General features: G+C 42.3%; 1 long non-coding RNA gene across 1 annotated transcript; it reads left to right on the plus strand.

Moving 5' to 3' along the window:
* The first annotated feature begins 18323 nt into the window (after nt 1–18323).
* On the plus strand, nt 18324–19397 carry LOC146867726 (uncharacterized). Its single transcript, XR_014966129.1, has 4 exons — nt 18324–18405; nt 18500–18729; nt 18815–18863; nt 18969–19397. It is a non-coding gene; the product is annotated as an uncharacterized LOC146867726 (long non-coding RNA).
* The last annotated feature ends 255 nt before the right edge of the window (nt 19398–19652 follow it).

Below are 19652 nucleotides of genomic sequence, written 5' to 3' on the forward strand. Positions count from 1 at the left end.
ACATGGAATGAGGTAAGACAATTGCATGAAGAAGCAGGAGAGGGAGAAGTAAAACAGTGGGTAAAAGCAGGATGTGCACCAAGAGAGAAAGATCATGTATGGGTCTATCGAGATAGAAGACCAGTTATGCCTGATAGCATGATGTCTGCCATGGCACAGATGTATCATGGACAGGGACATATAGGGAGAGATGCCATGATTAGGTCTTTTAAACAAACTTGGTATAATGCCAAGTTTAGGCTTGTGGCGGAAAGTATTTGTCAAAGATGTCTAATTTGTCAGTAGTACAATCCAGGAAGAAAAACAGTGGTGAGTCTAGGAACAATAGGTCGAGAGAGAGGACCTTTCACCAGAATGCAGGTAGATTTCATTGAGATGCCTCCTTGTAACAGGTTGAGGTATGTTTTGTTAATGGTATGCCTATTCTCTAGGTGGGTAGAGGCGTTCCCCACAAGAAGAAATGATGGAATGACAGTGGCAAAATTACTGTTGAGGGAATTTATACCTAGGTTTGGGTTCCCAGTAACAATTGAATCAGACAGAGGAGGACATTTTCATAATGAGATCATAAAACTGATTTGTGACGCATTGAATGTACGACAAAAACTGCATTGTGCCTACCGACCAGAGTCTTCTGGTGTAGTAGAACAAATGAATGGTACCATCACAAACAGAATAGGGAAAATGTGTTAAGCCACAGGTATGAAATGGCCCGATGTCTAGCCTCTAGTACTCATGACTATTAGATCAATACCAGACAGAACTACTGATTTGAGTCCTCATGAGATCCTCATGGGACGCGCAATGAGACGTATTTATACCAGTCAACAAGCTGATGACAATAACTGATGACATGGTATTGGAATACTGTAAAAGCCTGGCTGACGAAGTTCATTCTGTGTTTCATCAGGTTGGAGCGGATGCCACCACTCTTGAAAAGAAGCCAGCTCATGATCTGAGCCCAGGGGACTGGGTAAGGATAAAAGTACACAGAAGAAGAAACTGTTTGGTTCCCAGGTGGGGAAAACCAAGACAAGTCATCTTGACTACAATACCAGCTGTGAAGTGTGCTGGACTGAAGAACTGGATCCATGCAAGTCATACTTTGAGTATTCCAAATCCAGTTGACTGTAAAGAAAAGGAATATTTTGATGAATCAGAATCCAGTACTGAGTCAGATGACGGAGAGCCAAAAGATAAGGAAGGAGAAAACTCTGAAAGAGGGGAGACAGAGCCAAGGTTAACTTTGGTCCCCAGAAGTAACTCCCTGAGGAAAAGGTTACAGATTTCTGAATCCAGTTCAGACTCAGAGACAGAACAAAGAGCACATTTGTCTAAGAAAGAGCAAAGGAGGAACAAAGAAAAGGAAAGTGGAGAGACAATAAAAGAAATCCGTGAGAAGGAAGTGCCAGATGAAAGATTGAGAGAAATTCCACCTGAAACAACACCTTTAGATGGACAGGTGCCAGATACAGAGAGAGAGGGAAAGATTATTGCGGAAGACCCCCGAGGAGGCGTAGGGAACTCCAACATCCAGTTAGAAGCAGGGACAAGTAGTCAGCAGGAAGATTGCATGACGGAGATTCGAGGAGGGACAGAAGTAGGGAAAACAAAAGAGGTGGAAAAAAAACTCATTGAAGGTAAAAAACAAGTTGAAACAGAGTCTGAGGGAAGCGAAGATGAAATACCAGAAGGCCGAGTTCTGAGAAAGAGAGCTTGAAGAACTGAAAAGAATGACAAAGGGAGTAAATTGAAAAGAGCGGCAAAAGACGGGGTGTGGACAAACAAAATAAAGAGACTGAGGTATTGACTGAACAGGTGAATGAAGTAACGAGTCAGGAAAAATCGAAAGAAGAAGAACAGACAGTAGTCAAAGAAAACAAACGAACAAGAAAACCTAACCAGAAGTATAAATCACCGGAATGGACATATGTGGCCCTGCCTGAAGTGAAAGAAGAGGCAGATAGCCATGGAAATCCAGAGGTGGTTGTACCGGAAGTGGTAGAGGAAGACGAAGAATCGGAAATCCTGAGAGTTATCTTATCCGATATTGGAGAAGAAGCGGATGTTCAGGACAACCTGCATGCTGAAAACGAGAGGAAAGTGAAAGATGATGAGATGCCAAACTGAATGAGATAAAGAAGTTACTGATGGAAAAACAATAAAAATACTGAAAAGACAAAAACTGGTAATACCACGTAGGTGCTTAGGAGCCTTGGGTTAGAAACTAGTTGTGAAGTAGAAGAGGCTAAGTCAAAAGACACGGCTCATTTAGAAAGATGGCAAACATAGACAGTAGCAAAAGTAGATGTACCTTCCTTAGAAGATGGTGCAAAATGTGTTGTTGTTGTACAGGATTATTAATGCTTCTTTGGAGTATTCTTGCTCTATTAATTTCATTTAAAGTTATTGTAGATACATTAGGAGGACATAGTGATACCATAACTAATACAGGGAAAGTTCAAAAGGTAGTTCCAACTAGAATAGATAAAAACTATTTACATAAAGACAGGTCAATAACAGATTTTTCTAACAATGTGTTTTCAAAGTTGTTGTATGAATATGTAAAAACAATGGACGTAAGGGATTGCTATGTATGTATGCAATTACCTGCATCTGTATCTGAGGGAGTGACTTATCATCACCTTCCTGTAACATATGGAATAACATCGAGTGTAATAGCTAGTTTATTTTATCAAACAGGTAAATTAGAGTATTATTTTTCAGATGTAGATACTATATTTTCACAAGTACCAGCAATTAACAAACTAAACAAGGTAAAACCTGCAAAGGTATTAGGTGAATTTTTCTTAGAGACCAGTGAACTAACCTTAGAATATATATTCAGAAATAACTTGACTTGCAGTTTAAAGAAAGAGGAGAAGACTTTTTTGGATATGGTTGAAGAAAGGAGATTGAAAATGCAAAGGAAGGTTTCAGAAGGGAGAGTGGAGAAAACAGTTTGGGATGTAGAAACGGAGAAACATTTAAGAGGGGAAACGAGTCCAACTATGGCTTTAGATTGGCCTCAGAAAGGGAAATTGTGTATAAGAAGGAATCAGACGGCGTATGACAATTATTTTCTAGGGAATAGTGAGTGCCATGATACATACCGAATCATGGGAGGATGGGGATTTAAAGGTGGAAGAGATCCAGTCTTTCCAGGACTGTACTTTATCTGTGGGAATAGGGCATATTATTGTTTGCCAGACCATTGGTATGGCACATGTTATGTTGGCCCGGTCTTTCCAAAGATTTTTCACATGGATAGAGGAGAAGATGGTGTACATAGTTTAGGTAGTTATTTAGCATGAAGTAAGAGAGAATCTTGGACTGAAATTGTGGGTGACATTTTTGGAGCACTGATACCCGCAGTGGGAATATCTCTGAATGCAAATAAAATTAGAAAACTTTCAACAGTAGTGGATCGCTTGTCAACAAGCACTGCTGGAGGATTTTTATTGGTGAATTGCCATGCGTGCTATGGTAATGCAAAATCGACTTGCCCTTGATATTTTATTGGCAAAAGAGAGTGGAGTCTGTGGAATGCTGAAAGTTCAACATTGTTGTACTTACATTCCTGATGAAAGTAGAGATTTGAAAATTTATATTAAAAACATTACAGAATTGCATGACAAAATTGTACCACTGAAGGTTGAAGGTGTCTGGGAGAAGATTGGTAAGAAAATATCAGCTATTAAAGACTTTGTAGTAAAACTAGGTAGTCCATTTATAGGTAAGATATTATTTCCATAAACATGTGTGATTATTTTAGTATTAATAATTAGACTAGGTTGTATTTATTGTAGAAAGAATAAAAACCAGAAAAGTATAAAAAGAGAAAACTTAAGGAGAAGGGATAAGAAACAAGAAAGAGAATTTGAAGAAATAGAACTAGAAGAGTTAAAGGATAGCATGTATAAAACAGCAAAAACAGAAGAAACAGGGGAAACTGAAATATGAACGAAACAAGAAATCAATTTAAATTTCCGTAAAAGGAATACAACATTCTTAATTAGTGTGGTGATATAATCATCAAAGGGGGGATTGCTGGAGCGGGTAGCGCAAAATTTTGTATACCCCCCCATTCTGCATATTTATATTAATCCGAATAATCAATTAATTGTAATATTATTAATTTGCTTGAAGTGATAACTCACCAATTATATTAACAAAATAATTAAACGTGGGAATTGCACCTTGCATGGCTATATTAATTGTAAACTAACTTGAGTACGCATATTAATAGTGGAAAACTAGAATATTGCATGTTATATATCGCTTTGGTGATGTATTTGTGATTTGTGATTTATTCAGTCTGTATAAACCGCTCTGAGTGTTGCTTCTCCTAGATAAATACACACACATATGGGTATTAGCAAGGGGATAACATTTTATTAGCCATTTCTTTGTTTTAATTACGTTTTTGTGTTTCTTTTGCTTAAGTTGATCATTTCGGCCTAAACAAGATGGCTGAACGAGACGTTAGACGTGACTGCCCTGACAACACAAGGTTCTGGGTGAAGTACGCAGGCGTCACCGCCAGCAGCAGTGGCCTGGACCTGACCCCGGGAGAACATGTACCCTTCAAGGACGCTCCGGGAACCTATCCAAGTCCAAAGACAAAGCTTAATTGAAAAACCGGAACAAGCAAGTTTGATGAATTCATCGTTCGACACCCTGAGAACTGTACCCCTCTACCCCAAGTGGACCAATCAGGACTTTCTAAACCCCGATCTTGATACTTTTTGACATTATTTTCATTATAAAAATAGGTAGGGAATTGAACTGTCACGGTCTTGCTCTTCTTGGACGAACTCGATTTCCTGACGTTATGCTGACGGAGAGGACGGTGACACTGCCGGATCCTGAATCTTTGAGAAACTGAATTGCGGCCTAACTTTGCTGAATAAAATTCTTCTTGACTGACTGACTTAGAGGACAACTTTAGCCAGAATAGGTAAATATGATGCTCTGAAATGCTGAAGATGATTTCTAACGTTTCTTGCAATATTTCTTAGATAAAGAATATTTGATTAATTGACAAATGTGTTGTGTCGATTATTTTAAGAAGAGAATTTAATGGGATTTGAAGAATAGATAAATGACTGCGAAACTATACCCTCAAACAACTAAATGATCCATCTCCTTATGTGAGGGATATCTTAGGTCTTCCTTTCATGTCAGCGTTTGGAAGCATATTTCCCTCAGAAAACAGATCAATGGAGTGTAAGTATTGGTGTTATGGGCCCACCAATGAATGTATTTGAGTGAATTTGATGCTGAGGTAGTTGGTCTGTGCTGAAGGGGGAATTTGATGAGTCGCGCTGCAACAATAACACAATGCATTTGATGAGGACTTAAAGTACATATGCGTTGAGTGCTTGCTGCTGAAATCAGTGTGAGATCTGCAACCACTGGTCCCAACCTCAGCATAGTTTATTCAAACTTTCACCTTACTTACATTACTGAAATGACTAGGAATTCTAAATGATAGACAACAACTCAACAGGAAAGTGTTCTTGATTAAACACATTCAATAAAAGAACTATAAAAATCATATACAATTATCTATGAATAATATTTAAACTGAACAAATTGGATTGGACGACCGGCAAATATATGCAAAAAAGGAGGGGGCAAAAATATGGACTTAAAAGTCGGCCTAGAAAAAGGAACAAGTAATTGAGTAAAGGGAAACTATTGTTACACTTTAAAAGATAAAATAATACTGCTGGTGCCAGGCTATGTCAGAGCAGCCACCATAGTCACAGAAGCATGCCTAGAAGGATGTTTTTTTATGCACGGCTCTTTACTAGATGCCTTGATTTCCGCTCCACGAAGGCAAGAGGCATTTCTCTGAAGTGGTCACACTGATTGCACTGTAACGTTCAGTTCATTTGGCGCTCTGCTGGCTGAGTCATCCTATCCAGGAGGTTCTCACTGCATGGTTAATGATGCCACTTCAATTAACCCCAGAATGAAAAATTTGCATTTTTCCTGAACTTTTCTCAACATGTGCAGAAAATACACTAACCTCCATTTTTATTATGAATGTGTGATTGGTTAAGTGTCCCTGTGTGTTCCTGTGTGTACCGGAACGTAGACAATAATAGGGAAATTAAAAGAAAGGCTGGGAAGAGGAGATCAAAAGAGACCAGGCTGAGCTGAAGCTTTATGACTGAGAGGGTTTGGGGTTTCTCATATCATGTCTCACGATATTGCGATATTGCATCTCAAAGCCTTTGAGGAATGTGGTGAACAATTAGGCAGGCTTTATGAGGCATAGACGGAAACCATAAGATCAAGAAGAAACAAGGAGTTAGAGAGACGCGGCCAAGGAAATGCAGAGATTAAGTCAGACGTTGTGGGTTGCTCACCACTGGCACTGTGTATTCAAGAGATGAAGTGGTAGCATCGAAAGGCCAGCAAGCAAGTACTGCGAGTTATTTATTCACAGCAGTAAAGGAAGGTGGCAGGGGCTGCGGGTTGCTCACGCCACACATTCTGTAGAATATAGGAGCAGCCTAGTGGCAGCATCAAGGGAGGTGGTTAAGGCTGTTGGTTACTCAGCACTGGGGGGGGGCAGATTTAGAAAGCACTTGCACTACTTTTACGTCACTTTTAACATGGGAAAAGTGACGCAAAAGTAGCACAAGGGGTTTGTAAATCTGCACCTGGGTGTTTTATCAAATAGAGGACAGCCCTGACATCAGCGTCAAGGGAAGACGGGGCAACCAGCAGCCGCCGCCCGTGGAGGGTGTTCCGTGGGGCGGAAAGGCGGGGCGGGGGAGGGGCAGGGTGGGGGGGTACTAAAAACCGGAATATGGATAATTGGAAGTAAGTAAACAATTAAATAAATAAAACGAATTTCATAGCGCGCCCTGCATCGCAATCAGTCACCCTGCAATGTAGAGGAGCAGCCTCAAAGAGGGTGGCAGGGGCTGGCATGCGCACATGGTGGGTGGTCTGCAGTAGACAGGAGAAGTCAGGAGGTAAGGCCAATTCCTTGGAGCTGCTCCTGCTCATAAGACGTTTTTCAAAAAGCATCAGCTTTAATACACATGTAAACATATTTCTGCAAATGCCAAAACAAATAGAACCTCCACAGTTCAACATCATAATTTGCTTCACAAATGTATACGAGAACTCATGTTGCAACAGAGAAATCAATAAGCCAGATCTAAAAGAGGTCCCTTAACTAAGTCAGCAGTGGAAGAATACAACTCGTCCTTCCAGAATGAGATGAGAGTTTCCCTAAGTGTGATCAATAAAGGAATAGTGAAGAAAACATTCAAATCGAGAGCAGATACCACAGATAGACCACAGTATTTATTAGCAAGATGCTAACCCACAGTGTCTTTATATTATATTTATTTATTTATATGTTTTAAACAGCTCTAGCTAGATCCGAAGGCATCAGAGCGCTTTACAGAATCAAGAGCAAAGCAATAATCCAGTCACTAAGTATATGACGCGCAACAATCTTAGGTTCAAGTACAAGCAACAATATCTACACATGAAAAAGAATATTAGGCAATGCAGGTGGAAAACAATATATACACTGAGCAGAAGTTCGGCCTGAGGGAGGTTACTGTTTGTGGACAAATCACAAACTTTGAGTCCAGAGAGAGTACGACCTTCTAGGCAAAGGAGGCAGACCAAAGATAACAGACAATTGCTCATCGGGGTCAGACTTGAGAAAGAGAGACTAATAGACTAATGTGTCAAAGAGGGCCCACCACGTGCCTGTGCAAGCTCCAAGCCCGAGGCCCACGACCTTGGCAGCCTTCTCAGACAATCACGGCCTCCTCGACACAGGCCTGCAGTACTCCTTTCTCGTTGACATACTCCACCTTCATACACATCGGACTAGTAGGTCACACATTTGAAGCTGAGTCTTGCCCTCTACATGGCAGAGTCCATGTCAGTGTACAGGCCTCATCGCATACTGCATCCCCTCCCAGCTCTGTTGCCCCTGAGTGTGTGCACTGAAATTCATGGTCAATATCTGTCTGTACGTCTGTGGCATCTGGGCCCATGAGCTGGAGTTTGTCTTCCTCTACATGTAGCTGATACTGACAAGGTGGAAAAGTGGAGTCTGTAGCATTCAACTCCGCAATTTGCCTGTTCCTGCTTGCTTCTGCCCTCTGCATCATACCCTGGAGGGACACCTTCCCCTGTCCCCCACAACCCTCCGCGACATTCCCCTTGGACGTCAACGAGTACATGCTCAGCTTGCATGGCCCTACCTCAGTGCACCGCAAGTCACCGTCCCGTGGCGGTGTGCCTGTGCCGGCCACTCTGCCTCTGGGGCCACAGACTCTGTGCTGCTCAAGTCAGGGACCCATGATGTCCGTACTTTGTACTGCTGATTGTCTGTTCACTGTTGTGGTTTTTGCCAGCATCAACGAACCCCAGAGTGGTGACTTACACTACCCAACACCCATCCAGCACAGGTGTCACTGGAGATGTGACCCTGGCAATAAAAGGGGCCGGGTACACGTGCCCGTAGCCAGTCCCAAAAACTCACTTAGTGTGTCTGTGTGGTCATTATATATGCATGTGGGACCGGGACCATTCCACATTACATTGCGCTGTGTACAGCGTGTACAAATATATCACCGCAGGCAGTGGTGTAGACCTGAGACATGTAACATGTCTTATCTTCATGTGAGCGTAAGCGGGAGGACAGGTGTACGACAGTACTGCGCCATCCGTCAGGCAATCAACAATGTTGCTATGTGGCATGTCCCCGGTGTGCATGGTCGGTGGAAGGGGTACATGGGGGAGGGCATGCCCACTCGGGGTCAGGGATCCCACATGCCAACTGTTGTGTGTGTCGCTATTAGCACAGCATGAGCCAAAGATGTACCCTCAACTGCATGTCGAGTTCAGCCAGGCAGGTGCTCTACATCTGTGTCAGCCCTGTCCTTTCAATGGGCCTACACACACATGGCTGGCCACATTCTGTGCAGCATCATCACTGAGTCGTACTCAGGCCTGTAGACAGGGGCAGAGAGGCATGTCAATGGTGTGCCGTAGGGGTGCATGTGATGTAATCGCGCTGCGCACACTATGTGCTCGGGGGGAGGTGCAGCAGTGAGGCTACGCAGTACACAGTGATGCAGCTGATTTGCAAAACGCAGTACATGTCAAACAGGAATCAATAAGTCACACATATCACACACCAATGAACCAGTGAACCTGCCAACACATCATGCAGTATGTAGTCGTGACTCATTTCTCTCTGCACTGTCACAGGTGACCAAGGATATGCACTCTGCGCTTTAATGATGACACCCCTCTGAGCCCGGAACACACAAGCCCAGAGGCAGTACAATTTGGCCCACAAACGTACCAGGGGCATTGTCAAGCGCACATTTGGTGTGTTGAAGTCATGTTTCAGGTGCCTGGACGTCACAGGTGGTAAGCTCCTGTACAGTCCAGACCTCGTGTGCAAGATGATCGTTGCATGTTGTGTGTTGCACAACATATGTGTACACAGCAAAGCCCCATGGATACGAGTGCCAGATGCACCGGACGATGATGATGAAGATGAGGCAGGTGGACCACACCCCACTGCAGTCACAGCAGGAATAGCCCGTAGGGACTACATCATTGACAATTTCTTCTCTGGTTGACGTCACAATGTGTGGGTCCTTCGCAGTAATGGCACAGTACGTTGACTACTACAGGCACTGCATGTGCTAATAAAAGCATTATGTTACACATTCCCTGCGTGCATGTCACTCATCTGTACAGGCACTTCACTCAGACTAGTGTGGGTATGACATGTTGTGCTGTCATTTGAGGGATTTGTTGATGGATGGTGGGTGTGTCACCTCTGTGCAGTGAGGCTGTTTATGGTGTCACGTATTCGAACTGCTTGTTCTGTGTGTCACAGTTGTTACGGTATCCCACTCTTCGGCGTTTCACATGTGTCCCAAATCATTCCATTTTGGCTTCCATTTGTGACCTACAGGTGACAACAGGGATTCTTTTGTGCTCTGATATGTACCGCCATGATGCAGGGATGCACCCTGTGACTCAATTCCCACAACATGGGCAACATGTACGTAAGAGGGAGTCACTGCCCCTACATTAGTCTGTGCTTTCATTCTTGTTTGGTCATGCACATGGCATGTCGGTGTGCAGGGGGTGTTATTTGTCCCTCTGCAATGTGAAGGAGGGATGCGGTTTAACAGTGTGTACCATGTTTGTATCCGCATTGGGGCAGGTTACATACTGAATGCATGCCAATGTGCATTGTGGCTGTTTGTGGGGAAATGCCTATCTGATTTGGACAATGCTCATTTGTTCTGCATCACAGCTGTGGGGTTGTGCTCGCACGTTGTCATCTCACCATTTATTTACTCTGCTTTTATGGTGCATTTTCCCACCAGACGAGTGGGATTTGCAGTCCGGTTGCTGGTTTTCGGTGCTTTTTGTACCGCGATTGGCCTCATTGCAGGATTTATTGCGTTCGCGTTTCGCATTTATGTGGCGCTGATTTTAACATGGTCAGCTGACTATCGCATGGTACCACCATGTTGAGAATGCTTTGTTAACACGCTGTAATTTTCCCGAGACTGCGATGTTGGAAGTTGCGTTAAGTTAATTTTGCGATGGTTATCACACGTTCTTGAGTTTATGCTCCACAGTGTCTTGACAGGAAAACATGGAGATGTGTGTAGCATCCCTTGCACTCTGGGACTCTTTTCGTCATGTATCTGCACCCATGCTTGTTAAAGATAGTTTAAGGTTGGGTATTATGGTCAACCTTTTCAAGGAGTCAGAAATTGTACTTTTCCTTGTTATGTTAATGCTTTTCAAGGTCATCTGTTTTAATATTTAGCTTAGTAAGCGAAAGTAGAATTTATATGGGGATGCTGTGAGGGGTCAAAAACGTACACACTCATTTATAGGTCAAGGATTTTAAATCTTTAGGTTTTAGCTACAAACTATAAGCTCTAGTCACACAAAAGCAACAAAAACAAGCATTGGCATAGCCAATAGGTCTCGCCTTTGGGACCTTATAAGTGTTTAGCCATGCAACCGTTGCATAACTAAATACTTATAAGGTCCCAAAAGTGAGTCCTATTGGCTAAGCAAAGCGGCCGTGTGGCCGCGAAAGTGATCGCGATCACGATCAAACATCAAAGCGGCCGCGAAAGTGAAAGTAATCCTGGTAAAGCGCGGCGCGCATGCCCGCTCACATGCACTGTAGCTCCAGGCTGGCCTGGTAGCACTTTTTGGAGCCCTCTCAATAAGTCTCACCAGACCAGCGCATGCGCTGGGTCAGGCGAGACCTAACTCAATAAGTCTCGCCAGACCAGCGCATGCGCTGGGTCAGGCGAGACCTAAAAAGTAAATGCAACGTTTTGCAAATGGAAACTGGCATTGTGTAATATGGGAACTTTTAATTCCCTGATACCGGTCTTTATTTGAATTTTTGAAATGCATTATTGACAGTATTTAAGACTGGCATGGATATTCGTGTCCAGCTTTTTCTAATTCTTCCATTTCTAATGGTGATTCATGGCCATACTTTTCCAATACCCGAAGCTTCGGCCTCTTCTTCCCATGATATCACACTTAATCCTGCCTTTTTAGGTCTGGCCTGGAAATCTCACCATACTAGTGTTATCATGATAAAATGTATACTCTTGTGAGCCATGACACCTCACCACACTACAATGGCTTAGCATTTTCTACTCTCACATCTGCATGTATAGCAGAGGATCTGCAAATTCAAAATGGTTCCGGAATCTCTACAATTTACTCTCCTCGTGACCCACCTGATTGAACACTAGTTTCTCAAACTGGTAAATGGATTCACACCAAACCAACAAAAGCCCAATCTTTGGGTTAATTTCTGTCTTAGTGCTAAATTTGGTGTGAATCCATTGATCAGTGTTTATTGTGTCGAAGAAAATGTATGAGTGTGGGGCTGATGACCTTGCAGTTGGCAGTTGATCAATTAACAAATCGTAAGTGTTAACCTTTATTTACAGCTAGGTGATTTTCAATGTATGGGTTTATTGGACACCCCCATAGGACAAGCATTGTTCAAGCTGATTATTTGTTCTCAGCAATCCAATAACGCTTGGGATAATAAAATAACCATGTGGTAGCAGGTAAGCAACACTTTGACAAAATGTATTTTGATTGGAAACCCCTTTGGGAGAAAATAGCTTTTCGAATAATTTTATTTCTAGAATCGTGGTTGGAAATATATAGAAAATGGTACACTTTTGTGCAGCCATGCCTTTCTAAGGTCTCTATTTTTTTTATTGTCTTTCTTTTGCTGTAAACGATGACTTGTTGCTCCTATTGAAGGAACAGTATATATATCGGCATGGCCTTACTCTCTGGGCTGAAAGATGAATTATATTTCAGGACTGGACATGGTGTTATTATAAAATATATTTTGGATGCCTTTCCCATCAAAGATGATGGTGACTACTTAGATGTTTCCCTTTTTGTTGTTATATTTGTTGCTTGCATGTGGCATTACATATTGGTGTCTGATCTTATTTGCCATTTGGAATAGTTTTGTGAGCATGCCTAGCATATACTCTATTGAGAATGACTCTGTTAATTTGTTTGATAGGTAATGTCCTACTCATGGAGCCCCCTTGCGGCATCCTTCATGCCGCAGTTGATCTCATCCAGAGCCTAAAACATATGATCATATCACCCCTGGAACTCCATTCGCTTTCCCATGTCATCTTCAAAACCGGTTGTATCATTTACAAAGCTATCATGACCAATACACACTTGCTTACCTTGCAGGCAACCTAACCACCTCTGGTAGTTCTCTGCACATGCAAGAAGAATACCATCAATCTGCAGACTAAGTGTAATAAAGAAAAATCAGAAGAAAGTATGCCTTTTTCATCAATGTACTTAGGATCTGGAACACCTTTCCTGCATCCATCAGTAACCATTCCCGCCTCAATTTAGGAAAGAATTGAAGACTTGCCTCTAAGAACACTACATCACAGTACATTAACGGTCCAAAACCCAGCTTCCTCGTTGACTTTAAGTTGGACTTTGTCCATGTACAACACTCCATTGCCTTCTGGCTCGGTGTGTGCTATAGAAATACCACATATATACAAACTTCTCATACTGGTGTGCATACCTTTGCACACTGCTATGAGGAGTATTGATACAATACACTACCTTTACTCAGCATACACACCTCTGTTACCAACCTCCATCTGTCTGCCATTCTAAACCCTTCCCTGCAGACAATCTTGCTACTGTGCTTTCCAACTACTTGCAACCCTTCAGTGGAATGGCCTTCTATTGCATCTTCATTAAATTCAAAACGTTTTGCAAAACCCACCTTCTCCACAGTGGATCACATTCCCTTAATCCAGCCATCCCTCTGTCTCCACTGGCCACTTTGGTCTCATATATGCTATTTAACATGTATTATATTAATGTATTATGGTACTGTTTGATTGTATATGGGATAGGAGTAGCAACTGAACAGACTGATAGCTTTATGGAGCCATGTAGCTAGTCTTGTCCTTAGTTCATATATATGGTGTTTTGTAGAAATGTAATTACTTCAAGTAAATGCAAATAAAAGTCATAACATCCTCTAAAACTGAACAATATTGGTACTAGTGGAACTTTGAATACTATATAAGTATGTTGCATTGCAATAGGCCACCTTGGTAATGCGACTAAGTTACCTCAAGGTTATTTTAATATCTAGATTGGATAACTGCGCTCAAACCACTGCTTGCAGGCTATTCTTTCTTGCTAGTAAAGGGAAAACATTTGAGAGTTGCAATGCCTAAACCTGGTCTGAAATCTCTCTTCAGTCATTAACAATATAGGTAGTTATTAGGTCTCTCCTAAAAAAGGCAAAAGCCTCTTGTGGGCCTTATCAAAACCCTACAGCCCACTCACTGCTTACCAGTGGGCTGACTGACTGCCTATCATTTGGTTGCCTTCCCCTCCTTGAATGTGACACTCCCCTATTGCATAGCCTCTTACCATGCTTTAGGTTACTTGACTTCTTTCACAGCTCCTGTTGAGGTAAATGTGTTTTTTTTCTTGCTTTCATCACTCCAGGAGAGTGCTCATTTCTACCACTGTCCCTCATGAAGTTCATACCAAACACCCCCTCACTGTGAACTTTGTATTGCTCCCTCATCCCTTCCTCTATCTGCAGGGGTACTTCAAGCTTGAAGTCCATATATTGAGGCTTTTTAATACATACCCTCCTCAAGCGTTAGGGTATCTTTGGTGGTGTTCGTTCAAGTGACTCGTTATTAGTGAGAGTTGGGGTTCTAAGCTTTCATGCTTCTGGTCATTTAGCAAGGTTTGTATTTAATTTCCAAGACCAGCTACTTACAGCCTTTGGCTGTGTACAGTGGAGGTTTGCTGCAGGCCAGCCCCTTGCGCCTTTTTCATTTAATCTATTTGAGTAAAAGTGTTTTTTTAGTAGTATGTTTCAGGAACGAATTTCTTAAACTTCTATAACGGCACTGGCTTCTTTTGGACATGAACTTAACTTTTTGTTTCCTTTACATCATGATATATGCAAGTCTTAATTGTGGGAAAGCAAGGATTGATATTTTGTTAGTACTGCACTGAGACAGCCATAGAAGACTGCAGACTAATGTAAAAAGTCCAAAACAGAATATTGGCAGATTCCAGATATGCGAGTTGTTAGTGTTCTCCATTCCATAGAGCAACAAAGTAAACTTGTATCTGAAGTTCGCGGGTGACGAGGCCTCACTGAAGTTTCTGAGGCGAGAGTGTGAGTCTCTGCATGTGAACAGATTTCATACAAAATTTGAAATGGGTGGGTGGCTGATTAATTTTGGAGAGTGGGTTTGAAGTGGCAGCGGTGGTGTTCCACAAAGGAGTCTGAAACGGGGTGATTTTGTAGGTGGAAAAGGTCTTATGTATATGGATGCATTTTTACTCCATCACTGAGAAATGTAGCATTTGCTCCCTCCACAAAGGAGTTGTAGAGCTGCAGTGCCCTATGAACTTCCAGGACCACCTATACGCATTTTGTAGGTGCGAATATTCTAATCCTCTGTGCCACCACCAAAACTTATGTAGGCTTGCATTTGCCATATATCATGCATCACCTGCAAAAGCTATTGTCTCCTGCTTCTGTCTGACCACCTTCACCACTCATAAAAAAATCAACCATCCACTGCTTCGAAAGCTTATGGGATGGCCGTCTGAATGCATGGACGGGTCAGTGACCAAGTGAAGCAAACTATGTAAATAAAGCTCTTGATAATTCCATAGTGGGCCTGGCTTTGAGAGACTTGAAGAGTTTACCAACCATTAAACAATGCCTTATTGGGTGAATTTACTGGCATAAAATGAATGAGATATTGGTTCAGCACTAAACTAGTTACTTGTACTTTTTTTTTTGACCACTTGTTTACTGTGCTTGAATTTGTTTGTTGCAACAGCTCGGGTTTTTGTGCATAACTTGCCAAAGCCTCCATAAAAAGGAAGTGGATTCAGTTTTTGTGAATTAGAGTTCATGACATAGGAAACAAGCATTGGCATAGCCAATAGGTCTCGCCTTTGGGACCTTATAAGTGTTTAGCCATGCAACAGTTGCATAACTAAATACTTAAAAGCGAGACCTATTGGCTATGCAAAGTGGCCGTGCGGCCGCGAAAGTGAAAGTAATCGTGGTAAAGTGCCGCGCGCACTCCCGCGCACTCCCGCGCACATGCACTGTAGCTCTAGGCTGGCCTGGTAGCACTTTTTGAAGCCCGCTCAATAAGTCTCGCCAGACCAGCGCATGCGCTGGGTCAGGCGAGACCTAAAAAACAATGTGGTCTTCAGAGGCAGCTATTGCAGCAAACCAAACTGCTGCCACGCGATAAAGCTGGTCCTTGGGAGGAAGGAACCGAACTGCAGAATATGAAAGTACAATAATGAAAACAGATGCGACTCTAAAGATTCACATGAAAACATATGTTTAATTCATTTCTTTTATTTTGTAATGTGATTATGCTAACTGCAGCAGATTATACAAATCAGTGGCAGGCAAGTTGAAATACTGTTTCAATTACACTGCTTCCAGCAGCCAGCTCTGTGCTGGCTGCAAATGAAACGAGCACCGAGATCTTCCGTTGCGGCCAAGATTACGATTACAGATATAAATGAATTTAGATGTTTAAAGAAACGAGCTCCCCCGTGTTGATCTGTTCCACAAACGCATCTGTCCCCCCTCCCTCTCACACCGCCCTTCACATACGCCCTAATCAAGGAATGTCAACGCTGTCTTTCCAAAGACGTGTCAGCCGTAGAGCCTTCATGACAGCGCCAATGACAGAAGAAAAGGCTACACTTTTTCGCCTGGTTTTCGTCTGACAATTATAGAGTTCCCAGAGAAACTTTCTACAGCTGCATGATGGGCAGACCTATTTTGAGAACACCCCTGCAAATTGCCTCTGAAACTATTTCTTTACAATCAGGACCCACTATCTAAAAATCCTTCTTCCTGCAGAAAAGGAAGAAGTCTGCTGCACCACTTACATTAAAGCAAAAACTTTGAAAGACTGGTTTATCTATTTTAGTGCCTATGTCCTCACATACCTGCTGTGAACTTCGTATGGCGAGCTATAGTTACCAGCATGTCTTCTGCAGTTGTTCATGTTTCCAAGTAGTATTTGACCTTTCTATTAAACATACATTAACTATTTATTGAATGCATCTATCTAGAGCAGTGGTTCTTAACCTGTGGCAAGAGGACGCCTGGGGGCCCACGTCTGTTTTACAAAATTATATAATATTAAAATTAATAAATGTATATAATAAAGTATACACCATTAAATAAGCAAAATTTAAAATGTTTGTTTCGTGTATACTTGTTTTTGGATTGTTTAGAGGTTTAAATCCTAGAAATTACTTAAACTGGAAGTCCTCAGCTTCCAATAATGACTCAGTGCGGGTCTCCCGATCCCAGTAAGAAATCAGGGGGGGAGGGGGTCAACAGAAATCAACCGCTGATCTAGTACATTTACAATGTCCCCGGTATGGATCTGGGATTATGAATTACATTTTTTCTTTCGGCTGTAGAATCACAGCAGACAGCTGTCAGGGAAGGACTCTAGGACCCTGTTGGATGACCAGTGACTGACTTCCTGTGGGTGGGGCCCCTAGAAGCAGTAGCAGGCCGTCCCCTCTAAAGTGGCGGGGCAGGCCAGAGGAGGGACCTGGTGTGGGGTGTGGGCCCATGGGACAATAGAAGAATACAAAAAAAAAGATAATTTACCTGATCGCAGCCGCCTCTGTCATCCGCTCCATCGTGCTCTTCCTGCTTCTGGGACAGGCTCCCACACTGCACTGCGGCCAATCATGATGCTGCATGAAAGCAGCATCTGGATTGGCCAGAGCACTGGGACTTTGCGCTCCCAGGCAGACCGGGAGCCTGTGCCTGCTTTGTCCAGTCCCAACAATGCAGATGGGGCTGGAGAAAGCTTCACTGCTGATGAGAGTTTGGCTGGTCTGAGACAGCCAGCCCAAACCCTCATGCACAGTGAAGGGAATGCCCACCAATCCCCCATCACAGTGTCACCCCCCAGGACCGCCTTGGACACCAGCCTTGAACAACAGCTGGTGAGAGCCGACTATACATCCACGTAAAAAAAACATGACTTACGTGCTCACTGGAATTTGAAACCAATTGAGGGCCACCACAAGTGTGACAAGTGTGTCTCATGCAAAACCACGAGTAAGGGCTCTACATTTGAATATAACACCATTAAATGGACTCATAAATCTTTCTCAAATTGTAAAACAAACAATGTGATCCATGGAATTACTAGTCCGTGTGGGAAAGTCTATATTAGCAAAACGAGTAAAGAGGCCTGACTTCAAATAGTGCAACACCGTCCAGAATTCGCATGGAAGTGCCCAACGCACCTCTGGTTGGGCACTTTGTACAAGCCAATCACAGCAAAAAAGAAATTAAATGGACAGTCCTGTGGGTAACAGCCCCAACGAGGCGGAGATTTCGAAAATGCCTTACTTCAAAAAGAAGCCTATCTTATTCTGAAGTTCAACAGCACAGTTACAAGCCTTAATGAAATGTCAGAGATCACGCGGGCGTAGTTGATGAAAAGTTGTTGTACACCCGATTTTGTTTGTCCCCACTTGTGTTCAGAACCTATGTGTCCTATCCCAGGGTTCAATTTGATGACTCCCATATAGCACTTTTGAAAACAAGTATGATACATTGAAGGAACTACAATACCCAGCATCCATTGGTTTAACCTCATATGGAACAGGAAGTCCGTTCCACACACTACTTGGAAAGTCAGTGCTGAAGACGCTGTGCTGCCCAAGGATGAAAAAGAAAGAGAGGCATATCTGCGGGGCACGATCCCAAAACGAGTGAGTGAATTAAAAGAACTTTGTTGCATTTGACCACACGTGCATCCAGCTGCCACGTCTTTTACAATAATCAGGGTGTCACTTTGATTTATAGATATCTCTCGCAGAAGCGAACACGCGTTCTTAATTGAAGAAGGAATGACCCAGAATTAAACATTGGACATCAAGTATGTGTGACTCAAAACGTCATGAATTCTGGGCACGTGTAAAACTTTACCAGTTGCTAAACATCCGAATTGCCATTTCTTCTTCAGAAATAACGTTTTCTGGCTGAAAGGCATTTTGAGCTCCTTAAAGGAAAGATAAAGAGAGCTCTCTTTGAAAGTAAGTTGATCCGACTCGAGTTACAATTAATTAACTCACCGAATAGTTAGCTAACATTAATTGAGTGTTTCATTCATTCTTGTAGAGAAACACTCTCATAATCTGCTGCAAAATAGGTGAAATCCAGCAATCAGGTACATTTTCACTGTTCTTCCAGTAATGTTTTGATGGAAGTGAATAGGGAGGGCTACATATTTTCTAATTGCAACATCCATTTTTTCTGTCTATTTAATCTACAGAAATCCAGTCCTAGCCCTGAAGAGAATCCTGTGAAATAAAGCAGGACTCGAGACGCGTTGGCATAAAGTACCATAAGGGGTCAAGTTTAGTTTAAAATGTATAACAAAAAAGAAAATAATGTACTAAAATACACACCCTTTGTTGTTTGCAAAGTTTATCCCTCTTTGGTCTGTAATCCGTATTTGCTATTTTGAATATTGTTCGCAGCGATTACCTTTCGCAAGGTTATGTGTTTGTTGCTAATGACTAGAATATCAGCATAATTGTTTGCAAATTGATTGTTATTTGTAATTCACGTTAATGTCATGTAAATTGTGAAGTGTTTTGTTTTTCTGTCTTGTTTAAATTCAGATGAAATCATGAAAAATAATGAACAAAAATGAATCATTAAATGATGTTGACCATCTTATCAGGTAGTTTGGTCTTAGTCTGCTTAAATTAGTGGCAGCCTACTAAGAAGCCAGCTGGAGGTTTTTGTGTGTTTAGCATTTATTGGCCCATTTCAGCTGTGTTAAGGGCCTACCCCTTACACATATCTAAAAGGTTGTTCTATTGTGCAGCATTTTTGCATGGTGTTGTAGCATTGTCATATTTTCTTGTTCTGGCTGTTTTGTTTTTAGTTGATGATATTTGGCTTTGTGTTATGATATTCTTTTGTGTTCTGCTGTGCACCGTAATTGTTT

This window comes from Triturus cristatus, chromosome 1_2 (assembly GCF_964204655.1).
Source record: "Triturus cristatus chromosome 1_2, aTriCri1.1, whole genome shotgun sequence".
In the NCBI taxonomy this organism is placed as follows: domain Eukaryota; kingdom Metazoa; phylum Chordata; class Amphibia; order Caudata; family Salamandridae; genus Triturus; species Triturus cristatus.